Consider the following 20,755-nt stretch of genomic DNA (forward strand, 5'->3'; position numbering starts at 1 on the left):
TTCATTATTTTATTTTATTTTATTTTATTTTATTTTATTTTATTTTATTTTTTTATTTTATTTTATTTTATTTTATTTTATTTTATTTTATTTTATTTTATTTTATTTTATTATTTTATTTTATTTTATTTTTTATAAGAAGGATATTGACAAGCTGGAACGAGTGCAGAGGAGGGCAACCAAGATGATCAAGGGTCTGGAAACTGAGCTTTACAAGGAAGCCTTGAAGGAACTGGGTATGTTTAGCCTGGAAAAGAGGAGACTGAGAGGAGATATGATAGCCATCTTCAAATATCTTAAGGGCTATCACATGGAAGAGGGGGCATGCTTGATTTCTCCTGCTCTTGAGGGTAGGACTCGAGGCGACGGCTTTAAGTTGCAAGAAGGGAGATTCCAACTTAACATTTGGGGGTGGTGAGGTTTTTGCTACCTGTCATGGGTGCTTTAGCTGAGATTCCTGCATTTCAGGGGGTTGGGCTAGATGAGCTTTGGGTCCCTTCCAACTCTAAGATTCTGTTATTCTATTACAGTGGTACCTCAGGTGACAGATGCTTCAGGTTACAGACTCTGCTAATCCAGAAATAGTACCTCGGGTTAAGAACTTTGCTTCAGGATGAGAACAGAAATCGTGCTCCGGCAGAGGGGCGGCAGCGGGAGGCTCCATTAGCTAAAGTGGTGCTTCAGGTTAAGAACAGTTTCAGGTTAAGAACGGACCTCTGGAACGAATTAAGTTCTTAACCCGAGGTACCACTCTATTTATATCCCACCTTTCCCCCAGGCTGGAACTCAAAGCATATTGCACCAATTAAAGCAATGCAGATAACATACAAAAATCTGATAGCATATAGAAGGTCACCATTAAAAAGCAAATAGAATTAAAACAATATAACAAAGAAATCTATTAAAATACAGATAATAAAAGCAGCACAACACTATACTTTCCTTTTTTTAAAAAAAGGCCTGTCAGAAAAGAACACTCTTCACCCGCCAGTGAAGCAGCCCATCTAGCTTCTCTAGGAAGGGAGTACCAAAGTCTAGGAGCAGCCACCGAGAAGGCCCTCTCCTGCTTCCCCACCAAGCCAGCCTCTAAGGGTGGTCAGAGAGAGAGAAATGCCTTCTCTGAAGATGCCAGAGCCTGGGCAGGTTTGCATGGGATAATATGGTCTTTCAGATAGCCTGGGCCTAAGCTGTATAGGGTTGATCAGTCATAGTAATAATGCATGAAAGGAAGGAAGGGAAAAACCGACATAAAAAAAAGATGGGCATGCTTAAGGAGGTACAGAAACAGAAAGAAAACTAAGGATTATTTGCATCTTGGCACAGAGCAGAGGATGTGGAAGGGCTATCTATACCCTTCCGCCTTCTTTTAAAAATACACTCACTGATAGCTGTTGAGGTGTCCAAGAGGAGGTGATGGAAAAATCTGGGAAACTAAACAAGCAACCATGTCACAAGTCCTAGATGGGAGAGCCAAGAATGCCAAAGGAATTCAGAAATGAAGTGGCCAAGCCTGATAAGAAAGCTGTGCTGTCTAGATCATTTGGAACAGACTTGGATGGCAGAGACCGGGTAGTTTTCAAAAAAGAAAAAAGAGAAAAAAAGAGAGAGAAAAAGGCCATCAGCTATTTAGCCTGAGGAACTGCCAGGCAGGACCTGCATCAAAATGTAAAGGAAACTGCCTTATACAAAGCCAGATCAATTGGTCCATCTAGGTCAGTACAGCCCCCACTGACCGGCAGCAACTGTCCAGGATTCAGGGCAGGAGACTTTTTCCAGCCCTATCTGGAGATGCTAAGGTTTGAACCTGGGACCTTCTGCATGCAAAGCAGCTGTTCTACCACTGAGGTATGCTCTGGTGCACGGGTTCAACCAGCTGCACATTCTTTCAGGAGACCAAAGTGGGATTTTTGTTGTTGTTCTGCTATTGTTGAGCTTCCCCAAGCCAGCTTATACCTTCTGCTTGTGCATCGATAGTGTCATTTCAGCTACATAAAGTTCAGCAAACAGAGCTCATAGTATACAGGATATCATTGTTGAAGACCTGCCTGCCTAAAGTGGCTGATACAGCGAAGAATGCGAGAAGAGTCAATTTAATGTGTTTATTCATTGCACTGGTACACTGTCATTTCTAAAGGTGCTTATGGAATTCTCACTTTCCAAATATCTCTCCGATTTTGGGGCTTTGATTTACCTGAACTTGGTGTAAAATATGCAGCGCTCAAATTACTGATGAGTCAGAGGGAGATGCCTCCTGCACTTATTGTGATGGTCCTCATACTGGTTTATTTAGAAGGTATGATTTGACTGAATTGGGTGGGCAAGCAGAAGGCGAGGTTAGTGAGTTTCATTAAGTGGTCCCTACCTCTGCCCCAATAACTGGAGACTTTACAGCGCAATCTTAACTATGTCTACTTAAATCCTGTTAAATGTAATGGAGCTTCCTCTCAAGGTTTAGGATAACAGCCTTAAACCACCATTTGAGCAGTTGTTGTCCCATAATTAGGTTCTGAAGTAGGAAGGATCTCAACCGGGAACTTTTCAAGCATCCTCTTCTGTCAGGAGTAAGGGCACCTCTGGCCTTTTAGATCAGGCATAGGCAAACTCCGGCCCTCCAGATGTTTGGGACTACAATTCCCATCATCCCTGACCACTGGACCTGTTAGCTAGGGATGGTGGGAATTTTAGTCCCAAACATCTGGAGGGCTGGAGTTTCCCTATGTGTGTTCTAGATGTTGTTGGGCTCCAGTTCCCTTCAACCCCAGGCAGCATGGAAAATGCTGAGGGAAGGTGCTGACCTGGCTGGAAATTGACATTTCCAGGTACCCCAACTTCTTGCCTCTCCCAGAACACCCCTCATGAGGCTGCTTTCCTAGTTTTTTTTTTTATTTCTTTCTTTGGTGTGTGTATCTTGCCTACATTTTGGATTTTTAAAAAGCGTTGTCTTTTGCTTGCTTATTTTCATTTGGAGGGATTGTCCAATCTTTTTGGGGAGGCAGCTTTTGGAGGCCATTTACATATTTAGTCTTTGATTGGGGGTGTTTTGCCCATGGGGGAGGGGGGAACATTGCCTAATTTTGTCGATTCTTCACTTTTTTTAGGGGGGGAGTTGGTGTTATGTCTATTGTTTTAGGGGGGCACTATGAGGATCATCGGGACGCGGGTGGCGCTGTGGGTAAAAGCCTCAGCGCCTAGGGCTTGCCGATCGAAAGGTCAGCGGTTCGAATCCCCGTGGCGGGGTGCGCTCCCGTCGTTCGGTCCCAGCGCCTGCCAACCTAGCAGTTCGAAAGCACTCCCGGGTGCAAGTAGATAAATAGGGACCGCTTACTGGCGGGAAGGTAAACGGCGTTTCCGTGTGCGGCTCTGGCTCGCCAGAGCAGCGATGTCACGCTGGCCACGTGACCCGGAAGTGTCTCCGGACAGCGCTGGCCCCCGGCCTCTTAAGTGAGATGGGCGCACAACCCTAGAGTCTGTCAAGACTGGCCTGTACGGGCAGGGGTACCTTTACCTTTACCTTATGAGGATCATCAGGTTTTCTTGTGTGAGATGGATATCCTGTGGTCCCTACGGGGATTTCTCAAATTCCCAAATGCACCTCTGGGCCAAAAAAGCTGGGGACCACATGGTCACATTATCAGGGGGATTCAAGAATACATGACAAAAAAAGATGAAAGTCACTCAGGGTATGTGGAGGGGAGAGAGAATGCGCACTCATGGAAATAAAATGTGAGCAGACTTGTGGGTTGCAGAATCTCCAATAAAGCAATACAAGGGATGTCAATTTTAATTCTCTCGGTTTCTTATTTTCCCAGCCTTGAGATTCAGCGGGTTTTACTCCTAGGCGAGTGACGTTGGCATTGCAGCCTTATCTATTTATTTCAATCATGTATCTTCTACCCATCTGCCGAAAGGCACATAGCCCAATATAACCACATAAAATTTTAAACGCACAATAAAAAAACAACAATTAACAACATTAGAGGACGTTACAGCAACACCAACAAAAGGGGGAGAAGATAATTGTTATCACAATGGGGAAGCAATAAAACTTGCAATACGGGAAGGACAAAGATATTAAAGCAGGAGAACTAATTAAAAGTCTGGGTAAATAAAAGTTGTACACTTCATTTGAGAAGTCTGCAAGGATGGGTTTAGATTGGCTCTTCAGGGATCACCTTTCCGATACCAGAAAGGGTGTCATCTCAGTTTTCAGCATGGTGACAAGAATTTTGACAAGAGCTAAAGCCACCTTGGAGTGTTTGTGTGGTGCCTTAGGAGCTAACTTCTTCTAGTTGTGTTGAATTACAACTATTATTTATTTATTTCCCACCCTTCACCTTAAGCTCCCAGGGACAACAAAGCAAAACTGCAAGATTAATTGCGGCAACATTATAAAAAGACACACTTCAATGGAATTAGTGACTTTGGGATGCAAACTACTACAGAGGTCTACTTAATTGTTTGCAACATTAGACGTTCAGCCCGTAGAAGCAGTGAACAGGTGAGAGTCATAATAGCTCCCAGGAAATAATCATGGTCTGGGGTAGAACAAAATAACAGCACTGACTCCAGCCTCCTGAAGCAAAGAGTCTCTCACGTTTCAACAGATATGAGCCATGAAACTTCTGGACCGCATTATGTGCTGTGAGACAGCTTTGCACAATGATGCTCCCCTGCATCTGCAGACAGCCATCTCACTACCAACATGATGCCATGGACCAGCTTGTGATGCCATTCAAGCACAAAACAACCCCTCTGCAGCACCACAACTCCAATCAATGGTGTAACATTGGAAAATGTTGATCACTTCTCCTACCTGGGCAGTTATCTTTCCACAAGGGCCAATAGTGATGCCGAACTCCAGCATCACCTGAGCTCTGCGAGTGCAGCTTTCTCCCGATTGAAGTGCAGAGTGTTTGAGGACCAGGCCATTCGCAGGGAAACCCAAAGGTATCATGGGTTTTGAAGACACTCAAACTCAAGATGAAAGGGAGAAACGCGCTAAGAGGAAGACACATTTGGCAAATCCACACCGTGATCAACTCCCGCACAGAAACCTATGTCCCCGCTGTGGAAAGATGTGTGGATCCAGAATTAGCCTCCACAATCACTCACAGTCTCACTTTTAAAACTGTGTTTATGGAAGACAATCTTATTCATCTATGAGTGATCGCCAGAGAAGAAGATGCCATTCCAAGTCACATCTGATGCACCCCAAAATCAGGATTAGTGTGTGAATGGGCAGCACCCTTCCTAGGAGGAGGGGTCGGGGGCAAATCACAGCGTGTGGGTCTCCCATTGCCTTGATGTTTCCCCTGACTCTCCTCCTCCTCTTTGTGGTGATGGTGGTGGTGGCAGTGGTTTACTTTCTGTTGTTGCTTTGCCGTCATTTTAGTGGCGGCAGCATGTATCTCCTTCCTCTCTCTGTGATACTGGCAGTGTGAAGCCCTCCGATTTCTCCTCCCTCCTTGACATTTTCTAGGAAGGGGGGAGGTTGGGATCCTGCTTGCAAGGTCGATGGGAGATGTTGTTTATGGCTGCTTATGGCTGTCATTGCCAGACATGGTGGCCCCCAAAATATGGGGGCCAGGGTTATCACAGCTATTTCATTCCCCCACCCCTATGTTTTGGTGATTCAGACTTTAACAGATTGGCCCTTAAGACCTGTCAAAACAAATGAATAACAAAGAAGAAGGAAGAACTAATATTTCGTGCTAGCTAACAATGGTGGGAAAACTTGAGATTCAGGAAGCATACCAATATATTGACTTTTTTTTAATACTCCGAAGGTCTTGTAATTAAAATGAGTTATTGTGCTGCAAATAACACTGCAATAAACTTGTTCTGTGGGATTCTTTAAATGTTTTACACTGTCCTTTTACACATTTTGAGGTCCTAAGAATGACTAATCCTGCTCTTGCAAAACCCAGTTGTGAATAGAAGCAGAATGATTCTGCACTGGCTCCAATTGTGAAGCAACCAGCCAGCCATTTTTGGAATCTCTTTTATGTTTGTTCCCATGGTAGGGTCTCACCCTTTGAACTCCTTGCAGAATTAGTAAAGAGCTCAGGTGATTCCTAGTTCTCTCAGACATGACCGGGAGGTAGTAAAGAGAAGCAGACACACTTCTCATTACTCAGTTCTGCTACCCAATTCATTTTGCTTCAGCCAACTTACTCTTCTGTAGCAAGAGGGTCAGAGGCCTCAAGTCCACCAACCAAATACAGCCATCCAGACACCTCTCTCTCTCCGCCTCTGGCCCTCAGAAATCTCCTCAGGCCACACCCTTTCCTAAGTCACACCTAAGAATTTAAGAATAGCACCGGTTAGCTCAGTTGGATAGTGTGGTACTGATAATGCTGTTATAAGAATTCTAAGGTCTCAAGTATAAGTTAAATGTTCATAAATGTACAAGGCAAACACATACATAAGTATATAAACCACGTGTCTGAAATAGGACAGGAGAGCAATCCTGAAGCCATTTTGACTCTCCCAAATTGACCTCAATATATTTCTCTGAAAGGAGGGTGGGATTGGGGAAAGTCTTCCCTTTGTCTTTTCGCTTACAAATCCTCTCTTAAGGGTGTAATTGTGTATGAATAGGGTGAGCCTGTGACCTGCATTCAGGAACTAAAGTATTAACCAACACAAAAGAATGGCCAGGCTGCCCAGGTAATGCAATCAGTGACCATTATCAGGTATCCTGGCAAACAGGATTTCTGCTGTAGACCGCCTCTTCTAATGTAGACCACTTCCTTCTGTGATGTATGTATGATGTTTTTGGGGTGGGTGGTTTTGGGCTGCAGGGTGGACAACTTCAAAAGTTATATAAAGGGCTCGCACACCATGGTTCTGGGTTCCTCCTCCCTTCTGCATGTGGTGAGTGGGGACCCTGTTGCAACAGTTAATAAAGATCAGGCTTACTAGCCGCTTTGCTTCTCAATATACTCTGGCTAGGGGACCCACTCTATACGGACTCTTGAATACCCCATAAGGAGGAAAGGGCAGGTTTTTTTCTTATAACAATGCCAAGGTTACAGGTTTGAACCCCATTTGGGTGCAGATTCCTGCATTGCAGGGGGTTGGAATAGATGACCCATGGGGTCCCTTCCAACACTATACTTCGATGATTTGTTGCTGGATCAGACTTCCTGAATGTTTCCTGAATTCTCCTCCTATGAATTGCTCTCTGGATTACGGGTTTCCAAATTATTTGGTCGTGTGTGTGTGTCTTCATTTTTTCTTTATTGGGATACTTGCTGAAATTGCTTCTAGTAACCAATTATAAAGTAACCAATTCTTTTTAAAAAATAGAGTCACACATAATGGCATATAGAGTGCTGGGCCCACCATTTGCCACAGATTTCAATTCACGTACCGGTATTTTCCTATTACCAACATATATTTGTAGTTATGTGCATTGATAATACACACCCCTGCCACTGCCACCCCCACCCAAAAAGAGAGATTATATCAATGAGATTCTGCATACTTATGCTGAGATTGCTTTCGTGAGGTATTTTACCTCACAATGGGAAGCAGGACATGGGTGCCTCAGTAAAAGGACAAAATGTATATGCTGCAATTCTGGATTGAATGTAAAAAGAAGCCAAAGTGGGAAACCATTTCAGATGCAAAACTGATATTTTAGTAATCTCAAGCAAAATAAATCTAAGGAAATATGGAGTGAGATATAATAATTCCATCTGTGAAAATGTGGAATGTGGGATTGATATTATATCATTATATCTCATGCTGTGCTTTCAGAGATATTTTCTGCTTGAGAATAGTCAGGTATTCTGCACCTGTGTGGTTTTCCATCTTTTTTTCTGCTAGGTGGTACTGAATAGTAAAACATCTCCTATGTAGTTAAACTGAAATTGGGGAAGAGTAGAATTGAGGAAACCCACAAAACAATTAAATATCAAATAAGGGATGTCATAAGGAGGCAAATATCTGAATAATAATAATAATAATAATAATAATAATAATAATAATAATTTATTATTTATACCCCGCCCATCTGGCTGGGCCTCCCCAGCCACTCTGGGCGGCTTCCATAAAAACCAAAAATACAGTAAAATATCACACGTTAAAAACTTCCCTGAACAGGACTGCCTTAAGATGTCTTCTGAATGTCAGGTAGTTGTTTATCGCTTTGACATCTGCTGGAAGGGCGTTCCACAGGGCGGGCGCCACTACCGAGAAGGCCCTCTGCCTGGTTCCCTGTAGCTTTGCTTCTCGCAATGAGGGAACCGCCAGAAGGCCCTCGGCGCTGGACCTCAGCATCTGGGCAGAATGATGGGGGTGGAGACGCTCCTTCAGGTATACTGGACCGAGGCCATTTAGGGCTTTAAAGGTCAGCACCAACACTTTAAATTGTGCTCGGAAATGTACAGTGTTATATGGTCTCGGTGGCCGCCCCCAGTCACCAGTCTAGCTGCCGCATTCTGGATTAGTTGTAGTTTCCGAGTCACCTTCAAAGGTAGCCCCCCGTAGAGTGCATTGCAGTAGTCCAAGCGGGAGATAACCAGAGCATGTACCACTCTGGTGAGACAGTCCGCAGGCAGATAGGGTCTCAGCCTACATACCAGATGGAGCTGGTAAACAGCTGCCCTGGACACAGATTTGACCTGTGCCTCCATGGACAGCTGTGAGTCCAGAATGACTCCCAGGCTGCGCACCTGGTCCTTCAGGGGCACAGATACCCCATTCAGGACCATGGGATTATCTAGATGAGTGTTGTCTCTGGCTACATTCAAGCCATGCATTTAGAGCAGTGTCATGCCACTTTAAACAGTCATGGCTCACCCCAAAGAATTATGGGAGCTGCGGTTTGTTAAGGGTGCTGAGAGTTGTTAGACCACCTCAGATCCCCTCTCAGAGCTACAGAACTTTGGGCGGTTTAACAGTCAAGCCTTCTTCACAGGGAACTCTGAGAACTGTAGCTCTGGGAGGGGGATAAGGTAGGGTTGCCATATTTCTGAAAGTATAAATCAGGATGCCCCGAAAGTTGTTGAACTTTTTTTTTTAAGGAAACCCCTAAAGTTGTTGAGCATTTCTGCCTTTGGAATCCCAGTAACATCTGGGAAAATCCAGACATATGGCAACCCTTGAATAGGCCACCAAACAGCTCTCAGCACGCTTAACAAACTACAGCTCCCATAATTCTTTGAGGAAAGCCATTCACCCCTACTGGAAACCATTGTCCATTTGGAGTCTACTTTTTTCTCCATCTCACAAGCAAAAGAAAACATTCCTAGCAGGTCTATATATGCAGGGGGGAGATCTTAAGACCCAGCTTTCCTATCTTTTGTAACTGAGCTCTTTGGTAACAGTGTATGTGTGTGTGTGTGTGTGTGTGTGTGTGTGTTCGTTCTCTCTCTCTCTCACACACACACACACACACACACACATGAATATTGCATATGTAGGTCATCATATAAAGGAAGATAAAAATGTTTTGGTGGGTGACTTCAGTCAAGCTAACGTGCTTGGGATTAATCAATAGCATTAAGAGGTTCCCGTCAGGCATTTTTAAAGGGGGGGGGGGAGCAAAGGAAACACAAAGCTGGAAAAAAAATGAGTCAGAGGGATAAAAAAAGAACTCAGTGGTCAAGTTCATTGAAAGGGAACGGATGTGCAAGAATGAACAGCAGTTGCCAAAGGAGGTTGATGTTCTTGAAAAGCTCTTATAGAGTATAAGGTGATTTATCCAAGGGTAGTAAATGCATTCCCATAATTACAAATTCTGATGAGCAGTAGTTATGCTTGCAGATTTCTACTTTTTTTGGGAGGTTTTTAAACAGAGGTTGGACAGCCATCTTTCATGGATGCTTCAGTTGAGATTCCTGCATTGCAGGAGGTTGGACTAGAATGAACCTTTCCAGCTCTGCAATTCTATGATTCTATTACTTGTACCAATCAAAGGGGTTTGAGGTGCATTTATTCTAATTAATTAATTTTAGAATGAATGATTTTAGAATGTTGTTTATGCTGTACTTTTGTACTGTTTTATTGTTGTTAGCCGCCCTGAGCCTGGCTTTGGCTGGGGAGGGCGGGATATAAATAAAATTTATTATTATTATTATTATTATTATAGGAAACCCATTAGTTGCAGGAGATCTACCAATACAGCACACCTGGACAACCTAGGCGTCATCAAGCAACCCTTCCCCAACCGATGCCTCCAGATGTTTTGAGCTGTCATTCCCATTATCCCTATGCACTATAGAATGAGCTGTTATGTGCATAGGTATTTATGGTTGGGGTGGTTACAAATTTGCCCAGAAAACATCAGGTACAAAAATCACAACACCCGATTGATGCTTACAGTTCCAGAGAAATTTTGGAAAGTACATCTGGACTTCCCTGCTTTGACAGCTTAACAACCCATGTGTGCTATGTGCACAGAATGTGGCTATCTGGTTATGAAAAAGTGATACTCAAAATGTATGAACTGGCAGAATGGGTAGGTTATCCCTCCAATTGTCTCCAAAAATGACTGACTTTCTTGCAAATCTCTCTCACACACTCACACTGAAATCAGTGGTGTGCTTATGGCAATTTAGACTCCAGATTTTTAAATGGTCTTGCATTGGCTTATCTTTTTCAGCAGTAGTGTGTCTCACTTCACTTCAAAATGTGATAAACCAACCTTTCTGCTGAGCTACGTCCTGGATGTCTCCCTGCCAAAATCCTGCTCTGAGTGCAACACGACAAGCATGATCAACGGAGGCTGTTGAGCCAAAGCTCTAATGCTGGGGAATGAGTGAGGGCCAATAAACTGAGTTTTAATCCTGGGAAGATGAGGGCTCTCTGGGTGGGTGGTTCTTGTGTCCAGAAGATAGGCCAGTTGACTTTTCTCAGTGGGGTTGCACTCCCTCTAGAGGAGCATGTGTACTCCTGGACCCATCTGTAATTAGAGGCCCAAGTGACCTCTGTGGCTAGGAATGGCCTTATAGGAATCATGAGAACCTGGGCTCTGTAGTCCACACAGTGGTAACCTTGTGGCTGAATTACTGTAATGCACTCTATGTGAGGCTGCCCCTGGACATGGCCTGGAGGCACCAGCAGAATTCAGTAGCTAGTTGATGGGGACAGATGTTCAGCAGCCCTGTTAAAACATCTGCACTGGCTGCCCATAGACTACTAGGCCACATTTGAAGCCCTTGCATTGATATGCAAAGCCCTGAACAACTTGGGCCCAGATTACCTGCCTGAACCCTTATATCCCAGCCGAGTCAACTGGCCTCAACCAGAAGTCTGCTATTTAGTGTCACTGGTACCATACTGTGGACGACTCTTCCGTCAGAGATTCAGCAGGCACCCTTGCTTTAGACTTCCAGGCGTCTCCTGAAGACTTTATGGTGGCAGACTTATGCAGTTGTTTAATTTTTTCTTGAGGAGCCAGTCATTTTAATGATTTTTTTGGTACTGTTTTTAATGGTTTTTTGAAAAATGTTTTTGTGTTGCTAGACACTTACCCGATATTTTATGAGAGGACAGTATATAAAGACTTCTACAGGTCAATAAAAACAAATAAATCCTACAGGAAGGAAGAAAATCCAACTGAGATTTTACTTAATTTGACTTGAGAGTAAATCCCCTTTGTTCTCTAGTCAGTGCATATAGGATTGCAGTCTTACAGTCCAACTGCAACCTTATCCACTTGCTAACTGGAGTACAAATTTTTATCTATGTATTAAATAATTACATTAGGGCTGCAATGTTCGATCAACTGATCGATCAGATCAATCAGTTTAAAAACTTTTAATTGACAGTGGTGTCCCTCGCTAATTGGGCAGCAGGTTTGAATACACACACACACACACACACACACTTTTGGTGAAAGTGCTTTTAAAAACTGCAGATAGTGATCTCCCCCAGCACTTTTTCTGACAAAGAATATTTCTTCTAAAGTATACCTTCCTGACTCATGAATATATAATTTACAGTCCTATCCTATACATATATGCTCAGAAATAAGAATCATGGAGTCCAATGGGACTTATTCTTATATAAGTATGAATAGGGCAGCAGCCTTGAACACTTCCTGTTTCAGAAATATTGCTTTTACCCATATAGTAATGTATGTCAATTGAACTATCTGTTTAAATCCATCAACTAAAAGTCATGTAATCAATAGTGTGAAGTGTCATTCAGTGGGCAACAGCCTTAAATTCTATAACAACTTTGGGTGTTGCTACATAAAAACATTGGATTGTTTCCAATGCTGGCCTTACTCAGAGTAGACCTTCATTTAATTTAATGAAACTAAGTTAGAGCCATATCCACTAACTTCAATGGGTCTAGAACAGGCTTCCTCAACCTCGGCCCTCCAGATGTTTTTGGCCTACAACTCCCATGATCCCTAGCTAGTAGGACCAGTGGTCAGGGATGATGGGAATTGTAGTCTCAAAACATCTGGAGGGATGCGGTTGAGGAAGCCTGGTCTAGAAGAACTGTGGATACAACCCATCAGTTCCCTGTTGTTGTTTTTACTTACTGCCATATCAGGGTATCATTGGTGCGCGTAATTGTTAGCAAAAGGTGATTTATAAATAGATAGCTAGATTCATAGTTAAAATGTTCCACATCTCAGGATTCCTTACAACAACTCTGTGCAGCAGGCCAGTGTTTATGTCCTGCAAATGGAGTTAATGAGTAAAGAGTTCTGAGCTGTTGGCTTATCTAAGGCAGACTACTGAGTTCAAGGACTGGGTGAAGTTTGAAATATGGGCTTCCTGGATCACTCGCAACTCAATGCTCTTTGCAATTACACGCCAGCCACTAATTTATTTCGGATATTTATAGACCTATCTCTCTGCCAAATGGCACTCGGAGAGGCACGCAACATTAAACAGCATAATTTTATTTTATTTGTATTTAAAAAAAACCCCACACATAAACAATCTTAGAAGCAGAAAGGTCCAGCTGGACTAAAGCTACCATAAATATATCTGTGATGGGCTAAAAACATGGCCTGGTCCCATGTCACTCCAAGAGACATTTTTCACCTGTCAAAGAGAAAAGAGCAAGGGAAGAAGCCAAGCAGATATGGCCAGGATTCACATTCTGTGTCATGGGCACTAGCTCTGAGAAAGCAGAGGTGCGTGTCCTCACCAACCTCACTTGGACAAAGGACCGGATGCAACGCAGCACATCTCTAGATGGAAGAATCAGAGCCGGCATCAGAAGTCGGCATTGTTGGGCCCCTGCCAAAAACTGCTACTTGGTAGAAGGTCCAACACTAGCATCCGAAGCCTCCTGCTGCTCCTTCTCCTTGTTGCTCACTTTCTCCAGGTGAGCGACGGGAGGAGCTGTAGCCTCCCACAAGCTTAGTCCTCTACCCTTGGAGAGGTGGTACAAGTGTGCGTGCGCATTATGCCCTCCAAAGGACTCACTTAAAGCAGCTGGAAAAAATATAGACAAAATTGTGAAAATCACAGCAATTCCAATGTTAAATCGATTCCCAAATCCAAGCAAAGACTAAAAATCAGCGTCAACAGAGGAGCACAGGAAGTTATACTGAGTCAGACCACTGCTCCATTTATTGCCACCATCGACTCCAGGGTTTCAGGCAGGAATCAGCCCTAGCTCTATCTGGAGATGCCAGGGATTGAACCTGGAATGTGTTCCGCATGCAAAATAGCTCAGTTGGTTAGAGCGTGATGCTGATAAAGCCAAGGTTGCAGGTTCGATCCCTGTATGGGTCAGCTGTATATTCCTGCATTGCAGGCGGTTGGACTAGATGATACTCAGGGACCCTCCAACTCTACAATCCTATGATTAATAATAATAATAAATTTTATTTATACCCCGCCCTCCCCAGTCAAGGCCGGACTCAGGGTGGCTAAAAAGCAATAATAAAAACAAGTTGAATGAATACAACTTAAAAACAAGATTAAAATACAACATTGAAACATTAAAATGCAGCCTCATCACAGGAGGAGAAAGGAAAAAGAAAGAGGGGGAGGGAATCAAATTGGCTCCAAGCCAAAGGCCAGGTGGAACAACTCTGTCTTACAGGCCCTGCGGAAAGAAATCAGATCCTGCAGGGCCCTGGTCTCATGAGGCAGAGCGTTCCACCAGGCTGGAGCCAGTGTTGAAAAAGCCCTGGCTCTGGTCGAGGCTAATCTAACTTCCTTAGGGCCCAGGACCTCTAGAGTGTGGCTATTTATGGACCTTAAGGTCCTCCATGGGGCATTCTAAGTGCTCTTCAATTGACCTTTGGTCCCTTCCCTCAGCCCCTATGAAAAGAGGGGGCAATGGTAAAAAGTGACCCATGGCACTCTCTCAAAAATCCAGATGAGCCTGTGGGCCTGCAAAGGTGAGCAGCCCTTGATTTGGGGCCCTTAATAGCAATAAACATCCCATTGGGTTGCTCTTGGAATGGGGTCCAAAAGGGAAGGCAAGTGGAGTGGAAGTCACAAGAGTGGCGAGGAGGAGAATGTGAGCACACATAGGGAGGGCAGAGAGCATCTTGTACAAGAGAACCCCAGAACCTAGAACTGGCATTTATAGAGCATTCGGTACCCTCGGGGATTGCAAAGCAGACATTCCCATTAGCCCTGCACACACTGCAGAATAGAAGTCGCTTCCCTGAAATGACACTTGCCAAGTGGCCTAGGTAATCCAATCTCACCGGGCTGCTAAAGCCCATGGGGCACTTAGGAGGTTACGTGGAGAAAGAGCACTAAAAGCCAGAATGCAGTCATCGTAACCGAAAGGATAGTGAAGCTGATGTTCTTGGAACAGCAAGCCCAAAGGTTGTAGATATGTCATTGAAAGGAAGGGGAGCGATGTCGCCATATACCATGAGATGGAGGCATTCAGGTACTTAAGGAGGAAGAGATCGTGGGATATGTTGCTCCATAAAAGAAGAGCAAGGGATCTGCATTGTTACATCACTCTCCCCACTAATGGCAGACTCAGTGCCGACAGGACTGGAGATTAAACGGGGCCACTGAGAACTAATAAGGAGAAATCAGCATGTTCAGGGAATGCTGGCTTTTTTGAAGCAGTACAGTAAAAAACACACACAAAAACAAAACAAAAAACCAAAAAACAAGGAGGAATCCTCCACCCACCGCAGAGCAGCCCAGTGAAGATTAAGCATATTTGGTCCAGAAGCAATGGAACGCTATGTCCATTGCAAATGAATGATGTAAAACTGAAGGAGGGAGTGGGGGCAGAAAAGGATTTGGCCTGTCCGAACCCTTAACAGCTTATAATCAGTGCTGGCTGGTGCCTTTTGGGACTGGTAGGGTGGGAGGGCTAAAGGTATTAATTTAATAGGCATAAAATGCAATTGTTTCAATGTTTGAATTTAAAATGCTATGCAGAGAGGTGTCCATCAGGCAAGAGGTTTGTCTCTGGCGAATGCGGCTGGATATTTCCATTTTAGTCTTTAGACTAACTGATGACTCATCACCGGAAACCGGAGCTGCAATCTCTCTTCAGGAAAGTGAAACCGGAGTGATGAACAAGCATAGCATCTCCCTCTGGGATCAGAAAGAGGAAAGTTTATTGAACTGCACCAAGGACTAAAAAGAAGATGGGACCACATTGCTTGCTTAAGAGCAATGAGCTATTTTGTATTTTGCAAAGTTTTTTTGTAACCATCTTGAAACTGTTTCCAGTAAAGCTTTGAAAATCTTTATTGTGGTGGAAAGCAAATTCATTTTGTACTCTACACGAGGTCCAAATCAAGGAATCCACTTGCAACAACCTTAACGGACAGGCCCACAGTAGGTGCAGCCAGAGCCAACGGCAGACAGATTCCCCCATCTCAACTGGCAGTAAGCATAAAGTCAAGCAGGTGGGTGCAAACTGAGGTTGGTGGGGCAGCCTCAGCTGCTTATAAGATTGCTTTTTTTCATTTATACCCCACCTTTTCTCCAAAGAGCTCAAGATGGTTCTGTCCCTCCTCATTTAATCCCTGAAACAACCCTACGGGGCTGGTTAGACTGAGAGGTAGTGACTGGCCCAGTGAGCTTAACCATGGCCAAGTGGGTATTTGAACGCTGGTCTCCCAGACCCTAGTCCATCGCTCTAACCACCACACCACACTGAAGGCATTGGTGGCTAGTTGCAACCCTGAACTGGACCACTCCTATGAGCGGGCAAAGATTTTCTGCCACATTTTGTTGCAGGTCCCACTTTGTTATATTCCTCTAGCAGGAGGCTTTGGCTGTCCGTTGCAGCAGTGCCATGTTTCACTTGCAGTTTTGAGTGTTCTCCTGTGGGAAAGCTGGAGAAACAGAACGGCTGCCCATTTCTCCCTATGCAACCATCAAGGTGTGTTTCATTAGCAGCCGAAAGGATGCCCTTCTTATCTGCTATCTGGATTTCTGTCTTATCCTGTGTCTTCGAGCTGTCTCAGTACATTGAGCGTTGCACAGCAGCAGCGAGTTTTATTTGGAAAACCTCCTTTACCCAGATGAGGACGAGTGTCTCTGAAAGTCTCAGATGCTTCTACTGTGTCTCCTCAAAAAGTGAAATTAAAAAGGAAACCATATATATTTCTTAAAAGACCTCTTATTATTTGAGACGGGGTTTGGATGCAGTTTTACTACGCATGCAGAGAGAGAGAGAGAGATTTTAAGCTGCCTGCCGTTTTTGCATGCCAAGCTGTAAACAAACAAAAAAACTATTTCTGATGCAAATCTGCAGTCACATTGGCCAGTAAAGACTCACTCACATACCAAACTTCTCTCTCTCTCTCTTTTCCACCTGCTTATTACTGGGGGACTCAGAAAGTGATTGAAGTCCAAAATACATGGGCACCCCAATGTCCCAGGGTGTGTTCACATCATTGCTTTTGAGCACATCCAAGTTTTTGTTTTCGGTGCATTTCACAGCCCTTTCTCCCCTAGCAGTTCACACCAGCATAGCTTCATTAGTGTCAGATTCATTTCTGTTGGTGTGCAGACCAGGGACATTGACAGGGTGGCATGTCTTGACCCTATACTAGTCCACACCTTGGCTAGAGAGGAATCAGGAATGGCTCGAGGACTCCAGCTGGCATGAAACTGGTTTGAGAAACAATGCATCAAATGGTGGTATTTTATAATAAAACGCAGGATCCATATGCAATTTGGATAACTGCCACATGAATGCAGATTTTAAAAACCAGCACTGTGAGTGCACATTAAAGGAACTGTGACCACGGGCTTGGAGTTTTGTGTGTTTCAGCAGCAAAAAAAGGAGGAAGAAGACCAAGGGAGAGGCAAACAGAAACATTTCAGAATAAAGCCGAAAGCCACAGTAGCCAAACATAAATAAAATGTGTTTCACACTGAAGAGCTTTCCCCTCCTGATGTCTCTTGGAGACCTCGCTGTGATCCACATGCTAGTTTCAAAGGTTCCATTAGGAAGAAAGCGTTGTTTCACTACAGTGGGATGCTGATTAATTAGGCTCCAAATGAGTGAATCTTTGATTTACTGCAACCAGGTTCCCCATTAAGCAGGGAGAGGGGGGTGGAAGCTCCACGGCAGCATTTAATTTGAGGGCTACCCCCACCCCCAGACCTCAAAACATCTTCAGATGGAACCAGCTTTCTGATGACGAACAGAGGATAAATAAAACTTCTTTGCAACGACGAGGAGCATCCCCCCCCCCAATTATTATTTTAAGAACCAGCCACTCCTTCTTCCAACACATACAACAGCTTCCTGGGCTGAGGGCTGCTTTGGCATTTGGAACAAATGGACTATTTTTTTCTCCCCCGTCTTGCAAATGTGCTGAAGGTTTTCAGTTTGTGCAACAGCAGCTGCAGCGTGGAAAAAGTGGGAGGATTTCTTTAACACAAAGGGGACAGGGGATGAAATACTAACCGGTGACAGCCACGCTGCCCCAAAGCAGAATTCCCTAAGTGTGGGAGTGGCCAAATGGTAGAAACTGGGACCTATTGGTAGGTCTTCAAATGGTCAGCAGTAGATCTGCAAGGGGGGTAGTAGGAGATCTACTGGGAGATCTCTGAGTGGTTTGCAGTGAGAGCTTCAAGGATGATAGATTGGGATCTATTGGTAGACCTAGGATTAGTTTGCAGTAGATATGCAACAACAACAACACACACACCCCTATACTAGGCTGATGAGATTAAGGAATCTTGTGATGCGGAAAACCAGGAGTGAGTTTTCTGTGACAAGATTGTGAGCTCTGTACTGCTACTGATGAGTGGACAAACAGAATAGTACATTCCTGGTTGGAACATTTGCCATTTTCCATCAACATCCCAAAATTTCACCAAATATAATTTTTAAAAACAAAACTCTTTGCATCAGGAGAAATGGACTGGATCACCCATGGTCTTGGAATGGGCATGGATTAAAGGATTAAAGGATTTTCATCTACCACATTTAAACGATGCATGCCTTCAAAACTGCACGCACACTAGGGCAGGGGAAATGTACTCTAGGCAAGAAGACTCTCTCTAAGAAATTATTCTTAAGGAAATATGGAAGAAACCCACAAATGACATAGCTGCTCAACATTAAACAATGCTACACTGGCAAGGAACCACAAAGAAATAGAAATAATTTCCTTGGCTGAATTAAATCTGAAATCAAACACAAGGAGGGAGACCTGGCCTATGCTGCCTTCTTGCTCTGGAAGGCACTCTAGTCCTTTGCCCCCTCTCCTCAGCTCTGTGCTAATGGTGCATCATAAGAGGAAGCACACGATTACAGTCCTCAAGCCAATTATCCCAGAGCAAGCGCCTTTAAAATTGGTATGCAAGTGGGATGCTTGCAAGCTAGTGTGGGTCACCTGAACGGAGCAATACCCATGCACCATATGGTTGAGGAAGCCCTGGCGGGTGATCTATATGGGGGTGGGTAAGGGCCTTAGCTCAGTATCAGAGCATCTGCTTTGGATGCAGAAGGTCCCTGGTCCAAACCCTGGGAGCTCCAGAAAGGTCTGGGGAAAGACCCCTGGGAAACCACTGCCAGGCAGTGAAGATAATATTGCGCTAGGTGGTCCAGCAGTCTTAGTGGATACTGGGCAATAACCTACGGAATGAGCATTACAAAGGCAGGTGAGGTGGGGTGGGAGAAAGGAGTCAAGTTTCCTCTAGACACAGAATTCCATCTCTTTCCAGTCTCCCGCCTGCAATTTCCTCAGATACCTGTTCTTAGAACCTGAGAAGCTCCCCCTGCCAAACCACACAGTGGTGCAGTAGATTACGGACAGGCGGGGACAAAGCGCCACCACTTCTTCAAGAGCAGAGACAATGATGAAGTCTCTTGGGGTGCTAAATCGCCAGTCCCCTGCATGCCAGATAAAGTCCTCCCCCCCAAAAAAGTGAAATGCACCAGAGGGAAACATAGATTATGCTAGCATGCATGGCTACATGTTTAAACCACCGTGATTGCTTTGAAAGATTCCAAGATCTCTTTATGAGGGCCAACTAAAAGCGTCACAAAATAGTAAGCAATCTTTTGAGTTTATCGCAACTCTTTGTCGGGCTGAATGTTAGGCAAAGCGGGAGCAGGGGAAGAATAAATAAAACTGCCTTAGCATTGAAACCATCATGTCAGCATTTAGACAAAAGTTTGTTTTTGTCCTAATATCTTAGAAGGGACATGGGTGCAGGAGCTCAGTCACGGGGATTGCTACACTTCAGAATTTACTACTATGCCGCTGTCCTTATGCTTCCCTAAGCCTTTGCCAATCCACCCTTTAGAAGTATACTTGGCATACATAAATGTCATTCATACAAGAGGAGATTTTGGTTGTAACCTGTAGAGTGGTCCAGAGACTTTGTCCCTTCCTTTCTTCCTTCCAATGATACATCTCTGGTCCTATTGATTGTCACCCCCACCCCCCCACCCCCCGCAGAGAGGTATCTTCTCTTAAACTCCATTAGTGGCATGTGAATCTCATCCGGTACAATCTTTCTGCTAAATATTAGGAAGCGCTAAAGCTGCCTTAAAAGGTGGCGGGTCTCTCCTTTGCTTATCTAAGCAAAGGCTGGGTGGTCATCTGTCAAGGATGCTGTAGTAACACCCTGCATTGCAGATCCTGCATTGAGCAGGGGTTGGAGTAGATGACCTCTGAGGTCCCTTCAACCTAGGCTTCTCCCTATTTCTTTCGCAAGCAAGACTACTTACATGGGCAAATTCAACCCGGACGGAAAATTGGCTTGCTTAAAAAGTGATCACAGGTGGGAAAGGGGGAAACCCACTACTACACAAATAATATTTTTATGAAAATGCAGTGTTAGCACAGTCTCCTGTGGTTGGCTACTCTTCCCCCACCCCACTGAGTTCTGCACCTGATTTTCCTACTGGGAACATCTGAAGCTGCCTTAGAGTGACTCTAACCATTGGTTCACCTACCCTTGTGCTGTCTACTTGAACTGGAGGTGGCTGTTCGGGAACTGGGACTGAGGCCTTTCCCAGCCCTTCTGTAACTGATGGTACTAAGAACTGGACCCGGGATCTTCTGCATGCAAAATATGTACTCTAGCATGGACCTTTCCTACAAATACTACAATCCTAAATAGGTCTAAATAGGTCTACTCAGAAGCAAGTGAAGCTGACTTTGGTGAGGCTTAGTCTCATATAAGGATGTATAGGACTACATCCTCAATTGTGCTCATCTAGAACTCAAGAGCCCTTGCCAGGCAAACTATGAGTACAATTTTTCTGACATGAAGTGCTTTTAATGCAGTGGTCCTAAAATGCACGAATTAAACTTGCTAGTAGGAAGCAAACTCCAGCACTTACTTCCAAATATTCTCAAATTGGA

The 20,755-nt window shown here is 44.2% G+C and overlaps 1 protein-coding gene across 3 annotated transcripts in view; it reads right to left on the reverse strand.

Moving 5' to 3' along the window:
* Positions 1-20,755, reverse strand: part of CHRM2 (cholinergic receptor muscarinic 2) — a 175,932-nt gene that overhangs the window by 128,443 nt on the left and 26,734 nt on the right. The window lies entirely within an intron of this gene.

Source organism: Podarcis muralis, chromosome 10 (assembly GCF_964188315.1).
Source record: "Podarcis muralis chromosome 10, rPodMur119.hap1.1, whole genome shotgun sequence".
NCBI lineage: Eukaryota > Metazoa > Chordata > Lepidosauria > Squamata > Lacertidae > Podarcis > Podarcis muralis.